Source organism: Heterocephalus glaber, unplaced genomic scaffold (genome assembly GCF_053883595.1).
Source record: "Heterocephalus glaber isolate CG9 unplaced genomic scaffold, H.glaber_assembly_v1.0 deba00001673, whole genome shotgun sequence".
Lineage (NCBI taxonomy): Eukaryota > Metazoa > Chordata > Mammalia > Rodentia > Bathyergidae > Heterocephalus > Heterocephalus glaber.
In genome coordinates, this window is record NW_028258410.1 from 26,175,131 (window position 1) to 26,199,757 (window position 24,627).

The 24,627-nt window shown below is 41.3% G+C and overlaps 1 long non-coding RNA gene across 2 annotated transcripts; it reads left to right on the top strand.

Moving 5' to 3' along the window:
• Positions 1-1,763: 1,763 nt before the first annotated feature.
• LOC147822218 (uncharacterized) lies at positions 1,764-23,912 on the top strand. Of its 2 annotated transcripts, none has more exons than XR_015446111.1 (5): positions 1,764-6,581; positions 8,120-8,197; positions 13,369-13,489; positions 15,880-15,932; positions 16,901-23,912. It is a non-coding gene; the product is annotated as an uncharacterized LOC147822218 (long non-coding RNA). The 2 variants fall into 2 exon arrangements; XR_015446112.1 differs by having other exon boundaries at positions 23,193-23,877.
• The last annotated feature ends 715 nt before the right edge of the window (positions 23,913-24,627 follow it).

Sequence of the window (24,627 nt, forward strand, 5' to 3'; positions counted from 1 at the left end):
GTGGGACAAAGTCAGCCGAGGCTAGGACAGTCACAGAGGGCTTGGGGTGGGGTCAGCTTTCCTCTACACCGAGGCACAGAGGACCACCCAAGACACGACGCTGTCTCAGAGAGGCAGGGTGGAAGAAAAGCCCGGGCCTCTGACTCTGCTGCTCACTCATCTCTCCCCAGCATGACCTCTCCCATTTTGGAAACCTGGTCCGAATGGCACCATCCACCAGACATTCCCCAAATCAAGATCAAAAGGGCCGGCTTGCAAGTGAACTCACCTGGAGCAGACATGGAGCCTCCCTTGTGCCTTCCCCTTGCTCAGGTGGAATATCTAGAGCCCCACAAGGCCGAAACAGATGGTGAGGGCCACAGCAGTCCGGAAGGCTTTCATGGCTTTTGCTTGGGCATTGGAATCCCCCAAATGGCCAGGATGTCTTTGCTATGCTCCGCAGGGAGCTGGCAAGTGACTGACACTACTGAGCTTTCCTCCTCCTAGCTCCGGCTCCATGTCCAGAACACCATGGGCCTGCTCTGCAGCCAGAGCCAGCACCAGAGAAGGAGCCTCCTCTGGAGACAGGAGAGAAGCAGAAGCCAGCTCCACAGCACTCCTGCCTCTCTGCTGCCGCTGACGAGGACAGGCCCTTGCAGAAGGTGCGCTTAGCCTTCTCTCCCAAGCTGCTGGCAGAGCAGCTGACCTTGATGGGTTCGGTGAGCAGCTGAGCTTGGTGGGGTGGGGTGGGGTCGGGCCGGGGACAGCCATCCTTCTCACACTGATCTCCTCAGTCCTGACATTCCCAGTTGACCAGATCAAAGTTCCTTCTTCTACGAATTGCATCACCTATACTTGTCTCAGCCCCAAGCCACTCCTGTCCTTGGGTGGAGGTCCACAGTAGAGACAGGGCACTCACATGCCTGCTTCACACAGTGACTGTGATGTCAACTGCGATTGGACAATTGGGAAACACAGCGGGGACTCAGACCAACTGGCCAAGGAGGGTGTGCACTGAGGTGCAGGCAGGACCATGTGTCACCTTGCCATCATCCCAGGAGACCTGGCCAGCCTTATCACTTTGTAGGCATTTGAGATTCATGGGTTCTACAGCACACACCCACACAGAGCCCCCAGTCATAGCTGTCCCAGGAAATGTGCCACTGACCTGGGCGGGCAAAGGAGCAGAGGGCAGGTGAGGTTGGAAAGAAGACAATACCTCAGAATGAGCGGGACTCAGATGTCTGCTCGTGCTGGAGGTTTGGGAGGATGGGCACGGGGACAATGCCACTGATTTTCACGTCAGTGCTAGGTCCTAGGTCATGAGTTGGACATCACTAGTGGGCAGTGGAGGAAAACCGGCCATTTGCAGAAGTCTCTGTCCATATCTGCAGCTTCCTGATGTCCAGCTCAGGCCATGGCCACCTGCCTGTGGATGGCTGAAGCCATCGACTTTCTGGGGTGGGTTCTGCCCGTGTGATGCTGTCTTCCTCCACAGGAGCTGTTCAAGAATGTGGTGCCCTGGGACTGCCTGGGCTCCATCTGGACCCGGAGAAACAAAAGGGGCAAAGAACCTCTGGCGCCCACCGTTCGGGCCACTATCACATATTTTAATCATGTGGCCAACTGCACGATCACCTCCTGCTTTGGGGGTCCCAGCACGAGGGCTGGAGACAGGGCCAGGGTGGTGGAGCACTGCATCCGGGTGGCCAAGCTAAGTGGTAAGAGGGTGCTGGCAATTTCCTCTGGACATCTACAATCTGCCTCTTTTCCTCCTTCAGCTCTTGGGACTATAGGCTCTTTTCTAAGATGTTCCATGATCCCTAGTGCCTCCTTGTCGTGGGGACCCTGACCTGGACTCCTAGGTCATGTGGTGTGGTGGGTGCTGTCATGTGATCTAAGCTTCTTTGAGTTTCACTAAAATCCTCCTCCCCGAAAGATAGCCTATTTAATAAATGGTGCTGGAACAACTGGATTTCAACCTGCCAAAGATTCAAACTAGACCCATACCTATCACCATGCACTAAACTAGCCCCAGCTCCGGGCTCGCCGGTGTCCACACTCTCGTGGCCGCGAGGCGGAAAGGGGGAGCCCCTCAGGCGGGACCCGGTGCTTCCTGGGGCCCGGCCAGGCCGGGCTGGAACCACCCGCACAGCCTGGGACCCAGCACCTCAGGGGCCAAGGTCACCGCGCGGGCTCACTGCGTGCTCTGCCCTTCCGCACCCAGGGGAGCGAGGAGCTTCCGGGGTGCAGAAGCCCAGCAGAGGCGGCCCCCCTACAGGCCTCCTCCTGGACCAGGACAGCGGGGACACTGCCACGCAGAGGACCGTGTGGAAGCCAGGAGAGCGGCTCAGAGCGCGGGCGAACAGGAAGGGAGGAAGCCGGGACCAGCGTGGCGCAGAATGCACTCTCCCTGTCAGCTGGGCGCAGCCACCGGGGTCCCTGAGAGAGGCCTTCAGGACAAGGAAGGAAGCGCGGAAGGCCCGGGCCACAGGAAGGCAGAGCGCCAGGGCGGCGAACAGCTCACTTGAGACCCCCCTGTGCCACTGCAGAGCTCAGCTCAGGCGCCCAGCGGAGCCCTCAGGGCGATGATCCCTGCGCGGGGGGGGGGGGGGCGTCACTGTGGCCCCAGGAACAAACCATCAGATAACCGGGAAAGGGCAGGGTCCTCCTAGGCAGAGGAGTAAGGAGTGCTTGTTGGAGATGCTCCACCCTCTGGGGAGCCCAGGTCCCCGCCCGCCCTTGCTCAGAGCTGTGCCAGGCCAGCATTCTCTCGGTTTTCCTGGAAGCTAAACCTCTTCCAAACAAAAGTTAATCAAGAAATTTAAAGACCTACATTTAACAAGCAAAAGTTCAGGGTGTGATATCTAAGGTCACTACGGAAAAACCAGAGACCAGATACATCACTCCTAACTGCAAGAGAAAAGGAAAAGTCAGGTGTGGTGGTGCTTCCCAGCAATCTCAGATCTCGGACACGGAGCAAGACCTATTCTCTCTCTCTCTCTGTCTCTCTCTGAAAAAGAAACAGTGAGGTGAATTACTTCTGAAGAAATAACGAAAAGTTTCCAGCCTACTTTGAGGAAGCAAGACAGAGAGGAAGACAGAATAAGGTGGTAGAAATAAGCACGAATATACGAACATATTCTCTTTCCCCTGGCAACCTGAGCGCGGGATCTCAGCGCAGGGCTCTGCTGCCCTCCGGTGGCCGCTCAGTGTCACTGCACGCCCCGCCTGCTCTGGTCCCAGGAGGAGAGAGCTCCAGCTTGGGAAGCTGACCTGCAGGGATGCGCGCCCCTCCTCCTGCCCCCAAGGTCACCCTCCCATCCCCCTCCCTTGGGGACAGTTTAGAGCTACCTGTCCGCAGAGCCTCACGCACTCACAAGTCGCCTCTGGGAGGTGATGGCCTCATGGGCGTGGTACACCTGGGTTGTCAGGAGGTGGGATCTGGGCTGAGACAAATCGCCTGGTTCAGGGCCCGGAAGCCTTCATCTCACTGCCTCTGCTCCCTGGACTCTGCTTTCTGTCTGCCAGGCCCCTCTGCCATGCCGCGCTGCCTTTGAGCTGCTGACTAGGCACTGAAACCTCTCCCAAGTGCGAGCCGAGATAAACCTCTCCTCGGTTAACTTGTGTGTGTCCCGTAGCGTGTCTCGGTGACCAAGTCACTCCCCTCGAGGTCCTGCCCTTGACACCTGCACGGCACGTGAGTGACACCTCTCGGGGGCAGGTCCAACCTTGGCTCTTGGGGAGGTTCTGGAGACTCGGTGGGGCAGCCCCTGGTGAGTCCTGGACGGGTCTAGGCCCCTGCCCCAGGTGTGTGGTCAAAAACAGTACATTGTGTGGGTGCAGGAGTGGCTCTGTCTGTGTCCAACGCTCTCCACAAGGCCCCGGCAGCTTCCCGGCCACACCTGTGCCCACCTCAGCCTGAGGGTGTGGGCCCACCTGAGCCATACTAGAGCTCCTGACCTGGCAAGACCCGTGGGGTCCTGAGCCTTCCACGAGCTCTAGAAAGGCTCGATCGGTCTCTGGGAGGGCCTGACTCCCCTGCTGCTCAGCCACCACACAGCGCCCAGTCATGGCCTGTCCTCCTGGGATTTCTTCCCCAGCTAGCAAGGGTGGTCCATTGTGACCTCACTTGTGTGTAGGGCTGTCTTAGTCTGCAAGCTGAAGTCCTTCTGCCCCAAGACCTCTGCTGCTTTGCTGATCTCAAGACACTGACAATATTGCTTGCTGTCTGCCCAGGGCCTGGTCGTCTCCATGGCAAAAGTCTTTGGCCATTCCTACCCATGTCCATCCATTGCCTCGGCCTTTCTCTTCAGCCATAGCAAGTGTCCTAGAAGAGGTTCTTCAGCCTTAGTCAGCCCACTTTAGCTTGCTCCTTTTCTTCCTCGTAGGCACAACAGGCATTGGGCTCTCCCATCCCAACAGCAACATATGCATCCTTTTCAACTGGAATAAATTTTAAAGTGATTTTTTAAATCATGTCACCCGTAATTCATTCATTCATCTGTTATGGCCAAATTTGGGACCCATATCATTTAACCATATTTCAGGCTAAAAGTAAGAAATAAATTTGAAAGCCTTAAGTAACGAACAGCTGGTTTGTTCAATTCTGACATCTGACTTCAGGGGGGATTAAAAAACTTCCAGCATTCACTGTGTTGTTCTCCTTCCTCAGACCTGGCTCCACTTCTTGGTTCTTAAGCATTCCATCTCCTATGTATTCCAGGCTTCCCTCAGGCAATAGCAGCTCTCAGATGATTTCCCCAGATGAGAAGATATGCATTTCCATCATTTCAAATAACATTCTTCATATGTGTTCTGATTGGCCTTTTGTAAATGATTTATTCATAACCAACCTGTACAGCCATGGAAATGACTGTTCTTATTTGGTTAAATCCGAAATAATCCACTCCTGAAAGTACAGATTGGAGGTCTTGGGTTGAAGGTGGAGGTGTTTTCCCAAAAGAAGCTGGGATGTTCCTACAACTATGCATGTCAAAAGTGTCTTTTACAGGGTTCCAACTGTCCCTGGGCATAAATGTATACCTCCCAACCTCTTCCTTAGAGAATATGTTGTGTAAATCCTCACCCAATACAATCCCTTAGACTGTTGAACTATTAAAGTAGAAGAGGTGTCTGATTTGGGAGATGTTTCTGAGAATCTCTAAGACCTCTTGGCTACATATGGACAAGGAGTAAATAAAGACCCCTGAGGTTTCTAGCTGGAGGTTCTGGGTTCGTAGTAAGACTGCCAACTGGTAGAGGGAATTTCATAAGAGCAAGGCAGGTGTAATGATAAAGAGATTGATATTTGACATGCTGTAATAAAAGACCCTATGGAGATTCCATGGGGAACAGGAACCAAAAAAATAAAAGGCCCTTAACTGCAATGAGGGAAAAGGTATCTTTATAGTGGAGAAAGCTGGAAGACACCACCTCAACTCAATGATTAGTCAACACCAAGTCCTATGACATGCCTTCTGAGACAACACACCACAGGGATGCAAACCTTATCACGTATGAACTTCTACCTCCAATTCATAACCTGATTTTGAGATATCAGGAGATAACACGGAATAGATGGACACATTATACAAAACAACCATGCTGTCTTCTTAAAAAAAGTCAATGCCAGACCTGGGGATTTAGCTCAGTGGTAGAGCACTGGCCTAGCATGGATGAAGCTGTGGGTTGGATTCCAAATACTACAAAACAACCTCAAAATGTGAATGTCATTAAAGACAAACTGAAAAACTGATTATGGTAGCACAACTCATAAGAGAGAAATCTTCTAAGCAGCCTTTATGTCCATCAAGGCATGAATGGATATAGAAAATATAGTCTTTACACAAGTGTCGTATTAATACTATGTCATATATAAGGATTATCTTGAAGCAAACTTGGTAGAAAATATGTAGGAAAATAGATGCACCTTGAGACCATAATGTTAAGTGAAATAAATCAGACACACAAGCTTAAATATGACATAGTTTCTCTTGTATAAGAAACCCAAAATATAAATAAAGAGGAAAATAAAATAAAAATCAGAGAGATAGATTTTTGCAAAAGGGAAGGGGACCAAGAGATGAATGGAGGAGAAAAAGGATGAAGGGAAAGGAATGGAAAAAGAATTAAGATGTGTTATGTACATTTACCAACTCCCCAAGAGGAATTCAATCATTATGTACTGCAATAATGTACTAATAAAACTTAATAAAGAAAAATGAAAAATGACACGATAGCAAATTGCAGTGTGTAGTCCTGGGTGGGGTCTTGGATCAGGCAGATTAAGGGACGTAAAAAATCCCCACTATTGAAGTTCTCCTACAGCCTAGTTGAACTTGTAGGACTCTATGCGTTGATGTCAAGGCATATTTTGCGCCTCCTTCAGTACTACTTCCTGCACATGCGCACTCTTAGGTACCTGCGCAACAATGGGCGTGCATTGTAAGAACATCCGGGCATCACAGGTGTCGTAAGAACATCCGGGAACTTCCCAACTGGCGCGCACTTGGCGACCATTAGCAGTACATTCCGGAGCGGCTGCGGTGCCTGACTGCGGCGGTGGAGTCTCAGTCTTGTGAGAGGTTTCTTAAACTGACGTATGTAAAAAATGTGATTGAGGCCCAGTCCTCCAGACCCCTCTGTACTGAACAAGATTTGTGGGCTTTGCCTCCTCACGTTTCTGTTTGTTCTTTTGGTTTGGCTGTAGGTTGGAAGGGAGGGAAGTGGCTGGCTGCCATGGCGAACCGCTCTCCAGGTGGGGCAGCTTTCCACAGATATGAGTGGCTAGCTGTACTGGGATGGTTCAGACTCAGAGCGAGGGAGGTTTTCCCCAAGACTGTGTCCTAGCAGGCTTAGAAAAAGCAGGTAGAGCCACAGAGTAGACATCCAGTGTATGGGTTATTGGCATGTTTAAAAGATTCCAGAGCAAACGGAAGTTTTTTTAAAGTTGAGGGAAAACATTCAATGGTCGGTTTGAAAACACCTAGCCCTAGCCAAAGTAAAACTGACAAATCCATCCAGGACCAGGGTATAAGCAACCAATGTTTTAAATTTCGAAAGTAGGGGCCAGGGGTTAACGCAACAGTGCCGCACCTGCCTGGCAAGCGCAAGGTCCTGAGTTCAATTCTTGGTACCAAAAAAAAAAAAAATTAATGGTAAAACATGTCAAAGGTTCTCGGAAAGAATAAAAAAATTAAAAAGGAAAAATTATATAAGGCTTTGGTTGAGCGTCACAGGGTAGAGAACTCACAAGACTCTCACTGTGCATGTGTGTGTAATGGTGTGTAATATTTTTACCGGGAAACCAATACTTATCCAGTCATGTATGAAATCCTCAATTAATGATACAAGAGATAAGAAACTCCCTCCCTCTGATAAAATCAACTCATAGATGCACTACAAATATCTGAAAGATTAATAAAAATTTTTGAAGTAACGATGCATGGTAGAAGTCCTGATGGTGAGGATAACATTGAAATTAGGATGTAAGTCCAAAACGACAATTTTAAATGTTTTAAAAGCACTACAAACATTAAAACCCAGCAGTTTGCCATACTAATAAATGTCTGGAAGTGCACAGACACCACTTTGAGCACCTCTTGTAATGGTAGAGGCCAAAGGTAACTTACATTAATCTCACGATGTCTCAATAAATTGAGTATTAAAATATTTATGTTTTTTTCTGAAGTATGTATACATTATTTTTGGTGGACTATATGTGAAAACATGTTGTACACTTTAAATATGTATAATACAAACATGTGTGTTTGTAAGAACTTTTACATGTGATTGAAACATTTTAACTATATGAAAGACATTTAAAAATACACACGAATATGCAATTCCAGTATCTCAGTGACATAATTTCTCATTTGTTTGAAATCTTTTAATATTTTTATCCATATGAACATATTGCTAAGTTGATAAAACTACATTTTATGCACTTATACATTTTACAGATTTTGTAACAATAATTTGGAACTATGCCTCTTTTTTCACTTTTTTGTAGAATTTTTAAGAGCTGTGTTACATCCACTGTATTTGTATATTACATGTTTTATTTAATCATTTTCTTATTACTAGATGCCAGTGCTATTTTTTGAAATTATAAATAACTCTGCTCTATGCCACACAGAGGGGTGCCTATAATCCTAGAATCAAGAGGCTGAGACAGGAGGATTTTGGAGAGTGCAGCACCAGTCTGAGTGACATAGTAAGTATAAGGCCGTTTTAGATTACATCACAAGATCCTATCTCAAAAAACAAAGCAAAGAGGGCCGGGGATTTAGTTCAGTGGTTTCACCACCTGCTGTGCAAGCACAAGGACCCGAGTTCGATCCCTGGTACCAAAACAAAACAAAACAAAACCAATCCAACTTCCCAGGTTAATTTGGGCAAGGGATTTAGCTCAGTGGTTTTGCCACCTGCTACGCAAGCACAAGGACCCGAGTTTGATCACTGGTACCAAAAAGAAAAAAAAAAGCAAAGAAACAAAAGCTAAGTCTGCTTTGAGTATATTTTTGTATATGGATTTTTCTCCTTTAAAATTTTCATACTTCTTTTATTCCAAGGTATACATATTCTTTTATTGTGTATCAAGTAATATTTTAGTATATTTGGTTTTTCCTTTTTAAAAATTATTGAATTGATATTAAATTCTAAAGTTAAAACTTAGAGTTGGAGAAATAGAGCAATCCCAAATATAAATTTGGAATAGGGGGTTTCCTAAGTCAAACAAGTTTATGATACTTGATAAGTATATTCAAAATGTCTCCTTAAACTGTTTTGCCAGTAACATCAGCATGGGTGTGCGCTGCAGTTTTTCTATAGCTTTTCCAGCATATGTATTTTCCTGATTTTTAATAGTTTTAATAGATGTCAATTATTTCCTTATTATTATTTGACTTAATTTAACTAGTTTACTCTATGTGAAAAAGCTATGGATGTAAAGAGAACAAAAGACAAAATTTGAAGTCATTTAAAAAATCAGATACAAACACTTTGATGTTTCGTCAGTAACTTTGTGGAGAAAAAGTCAGAGTTCTTGGCTCTTATCTTTCCATATGTTACGTCTGTTCCTCTGCCACATGCAAAACTGGAAGAATTCTGGACAACTGCTTTATAAAATCAAAGAAACTTTAGCTAGATGAACCATTAAAAATCATCTGGTTAGGGACCAGGGATTTAGCTCAGTGGTTCCACTGCCTGCCTTGCAAGCACAAGGTCCCAAGTTTGATCTCCAGTACAAAAAAAAAAAAAAGAAGAAGAATCATCTGTTTAAACCCTTCATTTTAATAAGATTAAATAAAAACCCATTGAGATTCAAATTATTCAAGATTTTTCAATTAGTAGGTGCCAGGGTGCAATTTAAGACCAAGGTTCCAGACCTTTCTATCAGGCATGCTGCCTTTCTGATGCAAATTCCATCTGGGGGCTAATCATGTACCTACAGTTGTCCTTGACATTTAGGCTGAGAAGTGTAAAATTTAGGCTTAGTGTACTAATTCTTACTAAATAAAATAAGAGAGTGAATTTCTGTGGTCTTGGACTTATGAGTATAAAGCCAAACCTATATCTGAATAGGTTGCACAAAATGAGAAGCACATTTCATGAACTGTCTCTAATAGGCTTATGCAAAGAATTCTGCAGAAGGTGTCTTAAGCATAGTAATTCCAATGGCAGGTGATTAAATCCTCTGGAAGACTGGATCATCATGATCTTGATTTTTTTTCTTGCTGTTGATTGTCTTGTTACCTATTCAATATGAGTTTGTTCACCATTTCTAGGCCAAATTAGGAACTGAATTTTACAACTGAAGAAAAGCACCCATTTATTGTATCACCTTTATCATTGCATTTTCAATCTTTCTGGTTTATAAAATGTTCCCACAACCAGTAACACGAGTCTCAGACTTTAATAATCTTTGACAGCAAAGGGCATACTTCAGATTCGAGCCCAGCTTCCATGGTGTAAGCTCAAATCAGCAAAACTGCAGAAAACTGTCCTTCCTCCAATTATTTCCCTATTTCTGATGTCCCCAGGTTAGTGCCTAATGAATATTCAGGCCCAGTCACTTTTGACCCCTGCCTTTTCGTCTTTCTTCTGGGCAGTAATGCTGCTGGATATCACTGTCTTCCCCTGATGACCACTGATGATTCATCCTATTATGGTCTCCAAGCAAGGTCATTCCTTCTCCAAATTCCTCATATCTAAAATGTGCTAAAATCATCCACTTTATCTTGAAAATCAAGGAAAAGAAACTTAAAACAGAATAATTTACAACAGCCAGGAGAATTAGATAGGTTTAGAACTGACACATCCAAACTGAAACTATGAAACCCTGCCTCATTCCCACATCCATCCTATGGTAGGGAGGCAGATCAGGGAGGCAAGAGACAGGCGACTCTGGGTACCTCCCTACTTTGGGACTGAGGTCCAATTTTTCCCATCTTAGAGAAGGAAGTTCTCCAAACTGTCTCAACCTGGGCCTGGCATTGTTTTACTGCCCTGGAATGTGTTCTTCCCATGATGACTGACAAAAGAAACATCCATACTCTTGGGGGTAGTGGAAATCCTGTATTTGCTTCACAGCTTACACAAGATAATCACAATAGTAGGTTGTATATAGTCTGAAGTTTGGGCTATACATTCTTAAATTTATGCCTTTACAGGAAAAAAAGTCGTACTCTCTATTGGGTTATCTTGTTCTTTGGGAGCTGTTTTACAACTTTGTAAATGATTGATAATAGATAGAAATGCAAAGCATTTATTGTTTATAAACAAATTATTTCCTGTCTGGCAAAGGAGAGAAGCTCAGTCTCTCTCTCCTATGATGGAAAAGCCAATCTTGCCTCAATTTGCACATTCATTTCACTGTTTTTCCCCTATACATTGGACCCTCAAGGTATGACTGGCCTGACATACGAACAACTTGGGTTAGTTAGGTTAATGGACCTAAGTCTGCCTTTTGTTATCTATAGTGTGCACCCAGGTAAATATTCAGATCTCAGCTGTATTGACTTACAACCAACTTGAGTTACAACCAGTCCTTGGAAACTGATTGAGTTTGTAAGTCAAGAGTCCACTCTATTTGTGTCTATTCATTGTTTTTTTTTTTTTTTTTTGGTACCAGGGATCGAACTTGAGTCCTTGCGCTTGTGCGGCACGCAGCAAAATCACTGAGCTAAATCCCTGGCCCTTGTGTCTATTCTTTGGATTCTCTTTTAAACTGGTTAATACCTTAACATTTTTCAAATTAATGAGCAGAGTAAAATCTTTAACATGTTTATTTTTGTATAGGAGAATCATGATTTTATCATTTAAAAATTATCTTTTAACACCATGTATGAGATCCTAAAATATGGCTACTCTTTGCTACCTTAAATCTAGTTATATAAATCTCATTATATTTTCCTATCACTATGAAGAATCCAAAGGATCCAACTTGTGGGTATTCTCTCCTCACATAATACGCACACACACAGTACACATGCCCATAAACACAACCCCCCAAAATAAGCAATAATGGTTATCCATAAAACAGTTGAAAATCCATGTGTAAGAAGCAAACATTCTCTAGTGCATGGAAGACACAGTTCTGATGATCCATCAGGCAGAATGTGTACTATCTCAGTTTGAATGGTCTATTTGGGTTACTTACCCATTTTCAGGAGTTCTTCAGGAATGTAGAATAGATGGTTTCTATTTATACCACGGATTTTTCTGGGCACTGTTAACATTTTGGACCAGACGCTTCTTCAATGTGGGAGCAGTCCTGTGCACTGTGGGAAGCTTAGCAGCTTTGCTGGCCTCTACCCATTAGATGGCAGTGTCACATCCCCCAAATGGCTCCAGACACTGCCCTGGCCAAAATTGCTCCACTTGAGAATCCCTGATGTATTTTATGAAAGGACACAGAAAATAACTTATCCTATAGAAGAGGGAGGATCTCTCCAAAGACGTGTGTATACTCAATTAACATATATCAGCATGGATGGGTCTCAGTGGTAATGTTGTGTGATCACAGCAAGTTACAGAATGATTTGAACAGCATGATCATATTTATGTAAATTTTAAAATCACAAAACTTACAGTGTATATTGCTTATAGGGCCATGGATGTGGGGTGAAAATCATAAAACCGTGAACATGAATAGACACCAATTTAATGAGTTTCATTGTGTTTGGGAAAACAGGAAGGAAATTAGGATAGGTTATGTTTAAAAGAAAAGTCAGCTCTTTAACGTTTTTCTCACTTTCAAAATAGGTCAAAAACACTATTGCAAATGTTACCTTTTTTGATCTGGCTAACTTATATGGAGACATTGTTATTCTACCAACTTTATTTGACAGAAAAATCCATAAAAAGATATGAAACATGAAGCTTAAATTTTATATAGTACTTTGATGCTGTTATTTTTCAATCATCTGTTTTATATTGTTCATATGACTGCTTGCCTTCCTAATTAAGAGTAGCTTTGAATTGGCAGTGTTTTATACAGCAATTTTCTGGTTCAGACTCTAATGACAACCATAATATAAACGTTCTGACCTTATATTTGTGGAGTGCTTTATCTTTTCTCAGTACTCTTACATCTGTCTTCTCATTTTGTGTTCACAATTTCTTTCACCATCAATCTTAGTTTCAAATCTATTCACCATGTTAATGCATGTTTCATCTTTCTATTGCAGTTACCTTAAGTTTGGGTTACTGACCCTGAGATACCAGATCCCAGGGCAGTTTACGTAGGAAGTGACCCACAAAACACTGGTAGGTAAAGTGAGACAGGGAGAGAAAGAAGTTCAGAGGCAGCACGTGTAGAGCAGCTTACTGTTTAGGGCTACTGAGGCTCAATTTGACTCCTTTGTGTAAACTCCTGTGGATGGCTTTCACAATAGAAAGACACAGTGAGTCTTTTGTGATAGAAGTTGGCAAAACCAGAAGTACTTATTATCAAGCCCTTTACAAGCATAGTTGGCTAACCTGTGCTCTAGAGCATAAAACTGGGGAAGCATCCATATTTTCAAGAGTTCTGAGAGTTTCCAGTGTGAAGAAATGTGCAAGAAGGAAAATATCCATAAACATTTCATTTTTAAAGAAGTAGGTTAGGGACAAAATAGTACTTCTATAAGAACAAATATTGATCGTTTGGCCTAAAAAATGATCAAGATCCAAGCAGACACTTGAGACAGTTATAACTCTACTATGGAATGTGTTGGAAACAGTTCAGGCTTAGGAAAGAGTGATCATTCATTGTGCCAAACAACAACTAAGTAAAGATTATGGTAGTAATTAGCCAAGACTATGTTCAGGCTGGGAACAGGAAGAGATAGTGGTTGCCAATAATGACTGCAGAAAACTAACGAAGCTTACCTGTCATTCCAGGAGAGGAGAAAACAAAAACAACAAAACTAAAATCCGTGAATGAAAGGGAACATGTAGTGTTCCCTTCCTGTGTCCTCAGGGTGATAAGGAAGACTGGAGAAGGAAAATCTACCTACTGCAGGTAGGTTTAGAAGGTATCTAAAAGTGATAGCTATTTTTGTTAAATTAATAGACTGGTTTTTAGAATTTAGTTTTACAGAAATTTGAGTCAATAGTACAGGGTTCCCATAGATTTTCTTCTCCACAGTTTCCCTTCATATTAACATCTTGCATTAGTGTGGTACATTTGATACAGTTAAGGAACCAACACTTTTATATGTTTTATTAAGTAAAGACTATAGTTTACATTAAGGTTCACTCTGTGTTGTGTAATTCTATGAATTTTGACAAATGCATAATGTTATATATCCATCCTAATAGTATTGTATGGAATAATTTCTTTACGCTGAAACTTCCCTGTTCTTCATATATTTACACCTCCCCTCCCATTTGCCCCCAAACCTAATAACCTAATAACCTGGTGACACCTGATGCTTTCTAATGTATACCTATATCTATATCTACATCTACATCTATATATTTGTCCCCACACTGCAAGGAATTGAACATAGGTCCTCCAGCATGGTAGGCAGTGCTCTACCACTGAGCTCTAAGCTCACTCCCTAGCCCAAGTGCCTGTAATTTTGCCTTTTCCAGATGTCATTCAGTTGGAGTAATACAGTAGGGAGGATTTTTAGGCCAAATACTTTCAATTAGCAATATGTACGGAAGGTTTCTCCATGCATCTCCCCCCCCCCCCCTTACTGGAAGTTGAATACAGGAAGCACTGAACTTCATTCTTAACCCTTTTCAATTTTATTTTGAGATCTAATCTCACCAAGTTACCCAAGCTGGTCTCGAACATGTGGTCTTCTTGCCGCATCCTTCTAAGTACCTGAAGTTAACAGCATGTGCCACCACACCTGGCTTCTTTGCATGTATATTTCCTTTTGTTTTGTTGCTGATATTCAGTCCTGGAGATTGAACCCAAGGCCTTGAACATACTAGGCAAGCAGGCTACCACTACACTACATACCAGCCCCTCTTTTGATCTTGTTATTGCTTTTTTCATTACTTCATGATATTCCATTGTATGAATGTACTAAAGGTTGTTCATCCGCTCATTTATTGATATCATTTGGTTGTTTCTAGTTTCTGGCATTTTGTTTCTCCTATATATTTTGTAGATTGTATCTTGCAGGGAATTGGTCCATTTCATTTAAATTATCAAATTTGTGACATAGTGTAGCCGACCCACCCCACTGGCCATGTCAAGCCTTCTACTGGGACCTAGACCTGGTACTTTGGTCTTCTTGACCTGGGGGCAAGCAAGGATGAATGACAAAGAGACGTGAATTCATTTAACTTTGGGCAGCCAGGGGGCTCTTGCCTCTTAGGAGCCCCAGCATCTGGCTCATCTTGTATTTATTCACCTAAACACTGGTACAAGCAATCAAAGTAGCACAAGGTTCATCTGCTTTCCAATATCCACTAGTACTTACTCCAGTGAACAACTTAATCTTAGGTGTTCTAGCTTTTCCCTGGAACCCGAAATATGGAGTCACCCTGAATTCAGCCTTTCTCCTTTGTGCTCAGAGAGGCCAGTTAGGCCTCACTTCTCTGGTCTCTGACAGCATAGAGTTGTTCAGAATACTGTTAATTATCTTCTTCATTTCAATGAGCTCAGTATTGATGTCCTCTCTTGTTTGTGATATTAGTAATTGACCTCTTTCTCTCTTTGTCTTGATTAGCCTGGTTAGGATTTATCGATTTCATTGATCTTCAAAGAACCATATTCTGCTTTTAGCAATATTTAAAAATTTTTCTATTTTTCAATTGTATTGATTTATGCAATAATTTTTATTGTTTTTTTCTTTTGTTTGCATTCATTTTATTTATTTCTTTATTTGGGTACCGGGGATCGAACTTGGGACCTTGCACTTGTGAGGCAGGTGGTAGAACCACTGAGCTCAATCCCCAGCCCTTAGATTCATTTTATATTGCTCTCACTTGTGTAGCTTCCTAAAGTGAAAGCTTAGATTACTGTTTCTTTTTTTCTAACACTATGCTTTCAATGTTATCAACTTTCCTCTATGCACTGATTTTGCTGCCTTCACCATGTTTTGATAATTTGTGTTCTCATCATTTACTTTAAAATATTTTAAAGTTTCTTGAGACACTCCTGATAAATGTTATTTGGAAGTGTGTTACAGTCTACATATTTTGGAAATTTTCTAGCTATGTCTCTATTATTGATATTGAGCTTAATTTCATTGTAGTACAAGAACAAACTATGATTTGTTAACATCTGTCCCATGTCCTAGAACGGGGTCTGTCTTAGTAAATGTTCCCTGTGAGCTTCAAGAGAATTTCTTCTGCTTTGTTGGATGAAGTATTTATGAAATGTCAGTTACATCCGATGAATTGATGGTGGCCTTTCATTCAACTATGCACCTCCATTTTTTCTTTCAGCTGCATCTATCAATTACTGATTGAAGAGTGTTGAAGTTTCCAACTATAATAAGGTATGTGTCTATTTCTTCTGGTAGCTCTAATGGTCTTTATTCCCCCATATTTTGAGAATCAGTTGTTCAGGTGCATATATGTTAAGATTTACTATGCTTTCTTGGAGAGCTGACTCCATTTATCATTATCTAGTACAATGCTTTATCCCTGAATCTTTCTTGAAGTCTGCTTTGTCTGAAATTGATATTGCTAGTTCAGATTTCATTGGGTTGTGTTGCCATGGTATATCATCCTTCTCTATCCTTCCACTTTCACTTATGTCCAATGGAATTATGCAGACTAGAAAAGCTATACTTGAATTTTTTTCAAAAGTATACTCTGACAGTCTTTATGTTTAAATTGATATATTTAGGTAATTCAGATTAACAATAATCATTGATATAGTTCAGTTAATCTCTACCATGCTTGTGTTTTCTAGTCATGACAGTTTTTCATTTCTTCAAAAATCTTCCCTCGTTTTTCTTTTGTTGCTTTGTTAATTTCTAAATTTTAAGCTCTTTTATTGGTACATTTCAGGTATATGATTCATTTCCATTTATCATTGGGTGTGTGTACCTGTACATGATGTATCTTGGTTCTTATTTTTTTCTCCCATTACCTGTGTGCCCTTCTCCCCCTCCACCCTTCCCTATTTACATAGACATCATTTCCATTTATGTTTTCTTTTCTCATAGTTTTTCCTTTCCCTCTTTATCTTTCCCATTCCCCTCCCTTCACCCCTTCGTCTTTGGACCTTTTTTCCTATTTCAAATGATCCATTATCCATTTTAATCACTTTAACCCTTGTTTACACTATCAGTTTCTCACACTAGCCAAAGTATTTGGTATTTACACATGTGTGTCCTATTTGTTTCCCTGAAGAGCATGGCCTTGATATACATCCATTTAGCTATAAATGACTCTAGTTTTTCATTCTTTTTCATTCTTTATGGCTTTTATTAAAAACCCGCACATTTTCTTTATCCAGGTTCCAGTTGATGGCCACTTGGGCTGCCTCCAAGCTTTAGCTATTACCAACTGTGCCGCTATGAACATGGGGTCACATATATCACTGTGGTATGATTCTTTTAATTCTTTGGGGAAGATCCCCAGCAGGGGAATAGCTGGGTCAAATGGGACCTCTGGCCCTAGTTCTTTGAGGTATCTCCATACTGATTTCCACCGTGGCTGCACCAGTCTATACTCCCACCAGCAGTGGAGAAGGGTTCCTTTCTCCCCACAACCCTGCCAGCGTTTGTGATTGGATGATTTCTTGATAGCAGCCATTCTTTGTGGTGTGAGGTGGAATCTCAGTGTTGTTTTCATCTGCATCTCTTGAATGATGAGTGATGTTGAACATTTTTTCATATATTTGTTTGCTGCTTTTACTTCTTTGAGAAATGTCTGTTCCCTTCAGGTGCCCATGTTTGAATTGGGTCTTTGAATCTTGGGGGTCAGATTCTTTTCAGTTCTTTATATATTCTAGAGAGCAGTCCTTCTGTCATTTTTCTTGCCTTGTTTCTTTAATGAATACATTTTCTCTCTTCACTTAGCATAGCAATTGTACCTTTTAAAAATGTTTGTGTGGGGCAAGGATTTAGCTCAGTGGTTTTGCCGCCTGCTGCGCAAGTGCAAGGACCAGAGTTCAATCCCCAGTACCAAAAAGAAATATTAAATATATAAAAATTTTAAAAAAATGTTAGTGCTTGGCATAGAGTTTGCAATATATATTTACAGCTTATCTAAGACCACCAAGTCTCACTTGTTCGTTTCAAATAACAGTATACTGCTTCTCTGCTAACATAGGTACCTTAGAGCGGAGGATTCTCAATTCCCCCGTGCTACTACTCCCTATGCCAGTGGTGGCAAACCTATGGCACTTGTGCTGCAGCAGGCTGTTTGTATCATTGAAAGCTATAAAAGTTTCACCATCCCTGCCACTGTTGCTGTCACCGATTCCACTCATTCATAAATTATATGCACCCAATACAGTGTTGCTACTATTACTTTGAGCAGTTGTCTAATAGATTAAGAATAAAATGTTCTATTTTACCATTCTTTATTCCTCTCCAATGCCTTTTCTTTCTCCCTTCCCTTGTTACTGTCCGCCTCTCCCCACCTCTTTTCCTCCCCCTCTCCTGTCTTTCTTCCTTCTACCTTCCTTAATTCCTTCTTTCCTTTCTGCTTCCTTGGTCTCTTTCTTGTCATATTTGATTTCTATCTCTAAAGAACTTATTGGAACATTTCTTGTCTAGCATATCTGTTAGCATTACATTTCTTCAGTTGTTATTTGAAAAAGACATTTTTCTTTATGTCAGAAATAAACTTTGGTGTACGAAGAATTTTAGCATTGTATGGATGGGTTATTTATTCCAACACCTTACATATTTTCCTGCATTCTCTTCTTGCTTACATGATTTCTGAGAATGATGGTGTAATTCTTACCTTTGTCTTTCCGTAGGTAAGGTCTTATCTCCCTGCTTTTTACAAGATTTTCTTTGTTTTTGATTTTTACACATTGAGTTTGATACGTGTACTTATAATTTTTTCTGTATTTACCTTGCTTATTGTTGTAAAGGTTCTTGAACGTGAGATTTGGTGTGTGTCCTTCATTTTAGAAAATTCTGAGCTACTATTACTTCAGTTATTTTGTATGTTCCTCTCTTCTTCTAGAGTTCCCATTATGGGCATGTTATGACTTTTGTAATTGTCCCACAATTCTTAAATGTTCTGGGGTGTTTTTTTTTTGTTCTTTTGTTTTCTCTTTGTCTTTCAGCCTAGGGAGTTTCTGTTGACTTATCATCCAGCTCACTGATCTTTTCCCCAGTCATTTCTAGCCTGATCATCCTTCAAGGCATTCTTCATTTCTGCTACAATGTTTTTTTGTATCTCACATTTCCTTTTGATCCTTTGTTAGAGTTTCCATTTCTTATTGATTATGTTATTGAACTCTTCTTTTTTATAGGTATTAATTTTGGGGTACCGTTGTTTTAAAAAATGCTTGTTTTCTTTGTGGGATTTTCATACAGGCATATAACATATTTTGATCATATCTAGCCCCCTATTACCCTGCCTCACACCTACTTCTTCCTCTTCTTTATTCCCTTTCTCTGGTCAAGTAGTGTCTCTCCTGCTTTCATGTACTTTTTGTAAAAAATCCATGTACTTATCTTTCTCAGTCTGGCTTATTTCACTTATTGTGATGGTCTTTATTTCCATCCATTTACCATAAATGACTTAATTTTGTGTCTTCTATGGCTGAATAACACTCCATTGCTTGTACATATCATATTTTCTTCAACCATTTATCTGTTTTCATCTAGCCTGATTCCATATCTTGGCTATTTTGAATTTATGCCACCATAAACAATGATATACAAATTTCTCTGTAGCATACTGACTGTAATTCTTCTGTTCCACATGTGTTCTTAAATGTTTTCTACTTTTTCCATTGTTTCTTGCTCTTATTCAATTCTACTCATTGCAGTTTGATTCTGGCACCATCTGTAATTCACAATTTAATTGTTTAGCCCTCCATAAAACTGCCTCTTACTCTAGATGCCAGCAGCAAGTGTAGTCCCCATATTTCCTATGCTTCTGACTGACAAGCTATAAATTTTGAAGTCTCAATAACCATTCCAATTTTGATAATTCACTCTAATGGTTCACAGAACACATTAAAAATGCTGTACTGCTGGGGATTTAGCTCAGTGGTTCTACCGCCAGGCTCAAAAGTGCAGCTTCCGGAAAATGCTGTTCTTAAAGATACAGTTTTATTATGAAGGAAACACACAGGAAAAGTTCTGGAAGGCCCGGGATTCAGTGCTCTTGTATCATTTCTATGGAATCTGGATGTAGTATTGTGTGTGCACTGCAGTGTGTTCATCATTTGGGATGCTCCACTCGGTGTCCAGAGTTTTCGTATGGGCTGTCATCACACAGGCATGACTGTGTAAACCACTGGGTATGTGACTGAGTTCAATCTTCAGTGCTTTCTCCTTCATGGAGGTCAGACTGGCCCAGGATTCCAGCTTTCTAATCATGAGTTTGGTCTCTCTAGTGACCAGCCCTGATCCTGAAGCTAATTAGGCATCTACTGTGAGTCATTTCATTAAGATCAACAGTAACACAAACATGCCCATAACTCAGGAAGTTCCAAGGGATTTTGAAATTCTTTGCCAGGAATGGGATCAAAGACCAAATAAATTCTTTAGCATACCATAAAACCTTTAATATATCAATCACAGTTGTTGTAAGCTTCTTATCTGACAATTTCAAAATCTGTGTTATATCTGAATCCAGTACTGATGCTCATTCTGTTTCTTCAGATCGCATGTTCTTCCTGCCTTTAGTATATCCAAAATTTTGTTGTTGGGCACTGAGTCAGTCAGGCTATCAGTATAAAGATGATATTAGTCTGGCCATGACCTGGGTGTTTCCTATTTAAGGTTTATTATAACTGTGCACTAAAGATTCCATTTTTCTCTAATTTCCCATTGTTTTCCACTTCCATGCTGTCTCCAAGTCTCCTAAGAACCTCTTCTTAAATAGAATGTCTCTCTTAGGTGTCTCATTTGTAACCCACTGTTTTTATATAGGAGCTCTGTCAGTGTAGGGATAAGATTTTGAGGAAGGGAAACATTCCACCTTAAAATTATATATCAGTTTTTTTAATGGACTTGAGTTCCTGAGTTGTAGCCATCAGTAACTTTTCTCAACTTTCTTTTCCTCTTATGCAAGACAGAAAATCTAGAATGACTAACAATGTCTAGTTGCTCTTCCTCTTCATCAGATAAGGCTGTAGCAAAGTAGCTTCCCTTGAGCAAAATCTCATTAGAGAAAGTAGAACTGTCTGGGCTTATTTCAAAGTGGTTAATTCTGTTCTTCACTGCTCACAGAAGAGAAGATTGTCTCTCATATTTTACTCACCCCTGGTGGGTCTTCTGAAGGCCAAACCCACACCAGTATAGGAGGCTCCCTAAAACTGGGTACAGTGGATTTTAACTCTGGAGTTAGTCTGAAGTCAGCTTTCAGCAGTTCATCAGTTGCTGTTTATTTTTTCCTACCAGTTTCTATCTCCATATGTCTCTGGTCCTGGTAAACTGTGATTCTCTATATTTGCATGTCTGTCTGGTTTTTGCTGTGGCAGTTTGTGATGTGACCTCAGTGCTCTTACAGATCTAATTAAAGTTGCTGATTTTTAGTTTGTTCAGCTGTTTTTGTATAGTCAGAACATGAAAGATAATTTCAGAGCTCTTTGTGTGTCAGAGCTAATCAGGAGGCATGACCAGTATGCAACTAGAAGCAGGAGTCTGAAATCCATATGTACTTAGGCCATGGCCCATGGGGACAGGCATATTGATTACTTCCAGTGGTCACTGACTCCTTCATAAAACCAGCTTTTCAGCTAAACTGCATTCTAAAAATTTACTACTTGCTAGGTTACTGGTCAGTTAAATGCAGTCTTCAAAAGAAAGACCTTTTAGTGAGATTTGGCTTTGTGATTTGAATTGGCCTTTTTGTTTCCACTCTGTCCAATCTCAGAGGCCTTTTCAGCTGGTGAATGGGTTTCTCATACGTTCTGTGCATTCCTATTACTCTTAATGTATTCTAGAACATGACTTTTTCTGGCTTGTAAGCATCTCCAACCCAACTTATGAGTTTTCAGCTCTTTGGATTTAAATCAGAAACATTTTAGTAAGTCTGAGCCCTAGAGACCCACTAGTAATAAGACTATCACTAGGATGAATGGATGAAGGTGTGTGTGTGTGTTCAAACCTGTATCAGTGATTTTATAAATTTATACCTATGTTATAAATTTATGTATCTGATTTCTATGCTAGGTCTAGTAATATATATATACACTTATGTAAATCTTTTTGAACAATTATATAATAAGAATTATTTAATACCTATCTTTGTAAGCACATTTATAAACTTTTGACGAGATTTGTAAGTTCCTAACCAGCATTAATACTATATTAAGAAATTTGTAATAAAAGTGTCTAACATCTCTTTTCATAAAATATATAACAGTTTAGAAAAATAGTGTATTTTAACGCATATGTGGAGCAAACTGACATTCTTTCATCTACAGAAGTTGCAAGAAGTTCATGAGAAACAAAAAGATTGAGTTGTCAGCATTCATAGTGCTTCTCCCTGTTCATTTATTACTTTGTGCACCAGCATATTCTGGTAAATGCTTAATAACTGGTTCGCCCAAAAGAAATGCCCCAAGTGTGGAATCTATTAACTTCTTTAGTGCAAATACCCCCATAATGGTCAATTCCAGGGCTGTGTAACACTGAGTAGCAGAGGCATGCACTAATCAGATCTCATTAGGTCCTAAGGACTGACTGGAGCATTTGCTGCCTGTAAACAGGAGACAAAGGATTGTTAGGGGCATCATAACTGTCTGAGAGTGTTGGGAGCAATGCTACATAATACTAGGGAAAAATCATTTGAGTAGGCCTAGTTCTCTGGCCTACAGCCCAGCTAGGACATTCCAGACATAATTGCATTTTGGCCTCTGGTCACAACTGAGACCTCAGTGATCCCCCCCACCCCCATGCTGCAATCTGCAGGACAAGACCACACCTGTGAGAGATGCCAGGGAGGAACCAAATCTTCATCTGCATAATTCCTCATTGTTCTTAGATTTCCATTGTCCCCCAGCTTTTTGTTACACCTTGTTTATCCCAATGTGAAGTACTGAACTCTATTTTTCACTTGTTACATTTGTTTCCCCATGTACTGAATAAAAGGTGCTGGAAGCTAGACGGTTTTTGTCTTTGCCACCCAGAGCAGCACTGATCAGACCCAAAGCTCAGCTTCTTCTCAGTCTCATTTGTCTACCTTTCCTGTAATTCTCTGTGTGCTGCCATGGCTCACAGGTGACTAGGACTTACTGCAGAGGTTCTGGTAATGTCCCCTTCTCCTGTTCCCTACATGAGAGTGTTCATATTTTATAAAGATGAGGGGAAAGTCAGAGGTTGGGGCTGGTGAGGCTTCTCAGTGATTTTTCATGGAGATTTTGCTGGTTTTTGAGTGACGATGTGGGCTTTAAAAATATATGGACCATTTGATTTTCAGATACCTAGGCAATCAAGGTGATATTTGTGTTATCATGCTTTTTGTGTGTCAGGTAGGAAGAAAATTGTCAGTTGGGAAATAATGCTTTTTTTTATTCCTTAGCATTTAGAGTTTAAATATAATGACTTTAGTAATAATCCTACTAATAACTATATGTGTCTTGGTAAGATATACTATTTTTTCCACAGTATTGACCATTTAATCATTGAAGGTGTTATGTGAAGAGAATATGATGACTCTGAGAATGTTGCTGGTACTGAAGTTTTGATGGGATCCAAAGAGTGTTAACGGTTCCCTAATGATGAAAGTGGACCAAGGTTATTTGTTGGTATCTTGATAGAACAGACTGTGTCCTTAAATGTATTTATCACATGGATCTACTTAGGTTCCGGTCAAGACATCACTGTGTACATACATGTTTATTAATGGAGCTTTCCAGGTATGCAGGCAAGTGATAAGGAAGGATAGATAACACCCTTGACTGACACTGAGAAACCATGAAATTAGAACTGTGACACTGGAACTTGTGTTCTCAAGTCTTTTGCTCTCCCATCAAGCTCTTTCCAAGTGCACAGAGATGAGCTGCTGTTACATTTCTCATTAAAGATCTTGTTTCCAGACATCAAGGTAGTTAATGATACTGTTGAAATTCTTCTACTGAAATTGTTTTTGGTATGTGTGCAGATGAAATAATGGCCAGCTTAAGTGGAATACTCAGCTTAACTGAGGGTGATTCCGCATGTGGGTGACCCACCTAATGATTGTTGCCAGAACTGCATAAAAGGAGGATAGGAGGGGAGGAATGCTGGCTGCTGATTTCCCAGGAGAAGCTTTGTTGGAACTGGAACTCAATGGCTTTTCTTGCTGTTTGCTCCCTCAGTGGGTGGGGGGTTGCTGGTCTTTGCCTTTGTCTTGAGTGTCACTCCCTGGTTCCAGTGCAGATCCCTCAGTGTTCTGGCACAGATTGTTCACCTGCTGGCATAGACTTTTGAGCTTCTACCACTGGCCCTTGGGCCTTTTGATGCAGATTCTTGATATGAACTTGCATGAGACATTGCTGAGGGCTGTAGGCCTCTGGCTGGACTCATGTGGAATATTATGTGGAAAGATCTATTGCACTTTTCTGGGTTTGACTTTTTGGGAGACTATTGTAAGACAGTCCTATAAATTTGTATATCCTGTGGTAAATCTGTTTCCTTGGAAACACTGACTAGCTATTATGTTTATATAGGTAAAAAATAAATTTGTAACAGTAAACATGGATTTTTCTTTATTTGCAGGTATAGACATGCAATGAGATGTGCACCAAAACACTGGGATTTTTAGATTTCTGTCAAGACCTTATAGTAACCCTTTCAACTGTTGGTCAGCACACCATGTAGGTAGGTGGTTTCATGTAGATTCTGACGTAGGCCCAGACCACAGCACAGCTTGGCAATCTTACTGGTTTTACCTTCTCAAGTATTCTTAAAGATGTATTTTCTAAAGCCTTTTCAGATTTGTATCATGAGATTACAGTTAATCTAACATCAGCCTTTAATGGCAGACATTGCTTTTATGCAAACAAATGCTGATGTAGACCAAAACTAAAGCACAGACCACCTGATCTTCAGATCACATGAG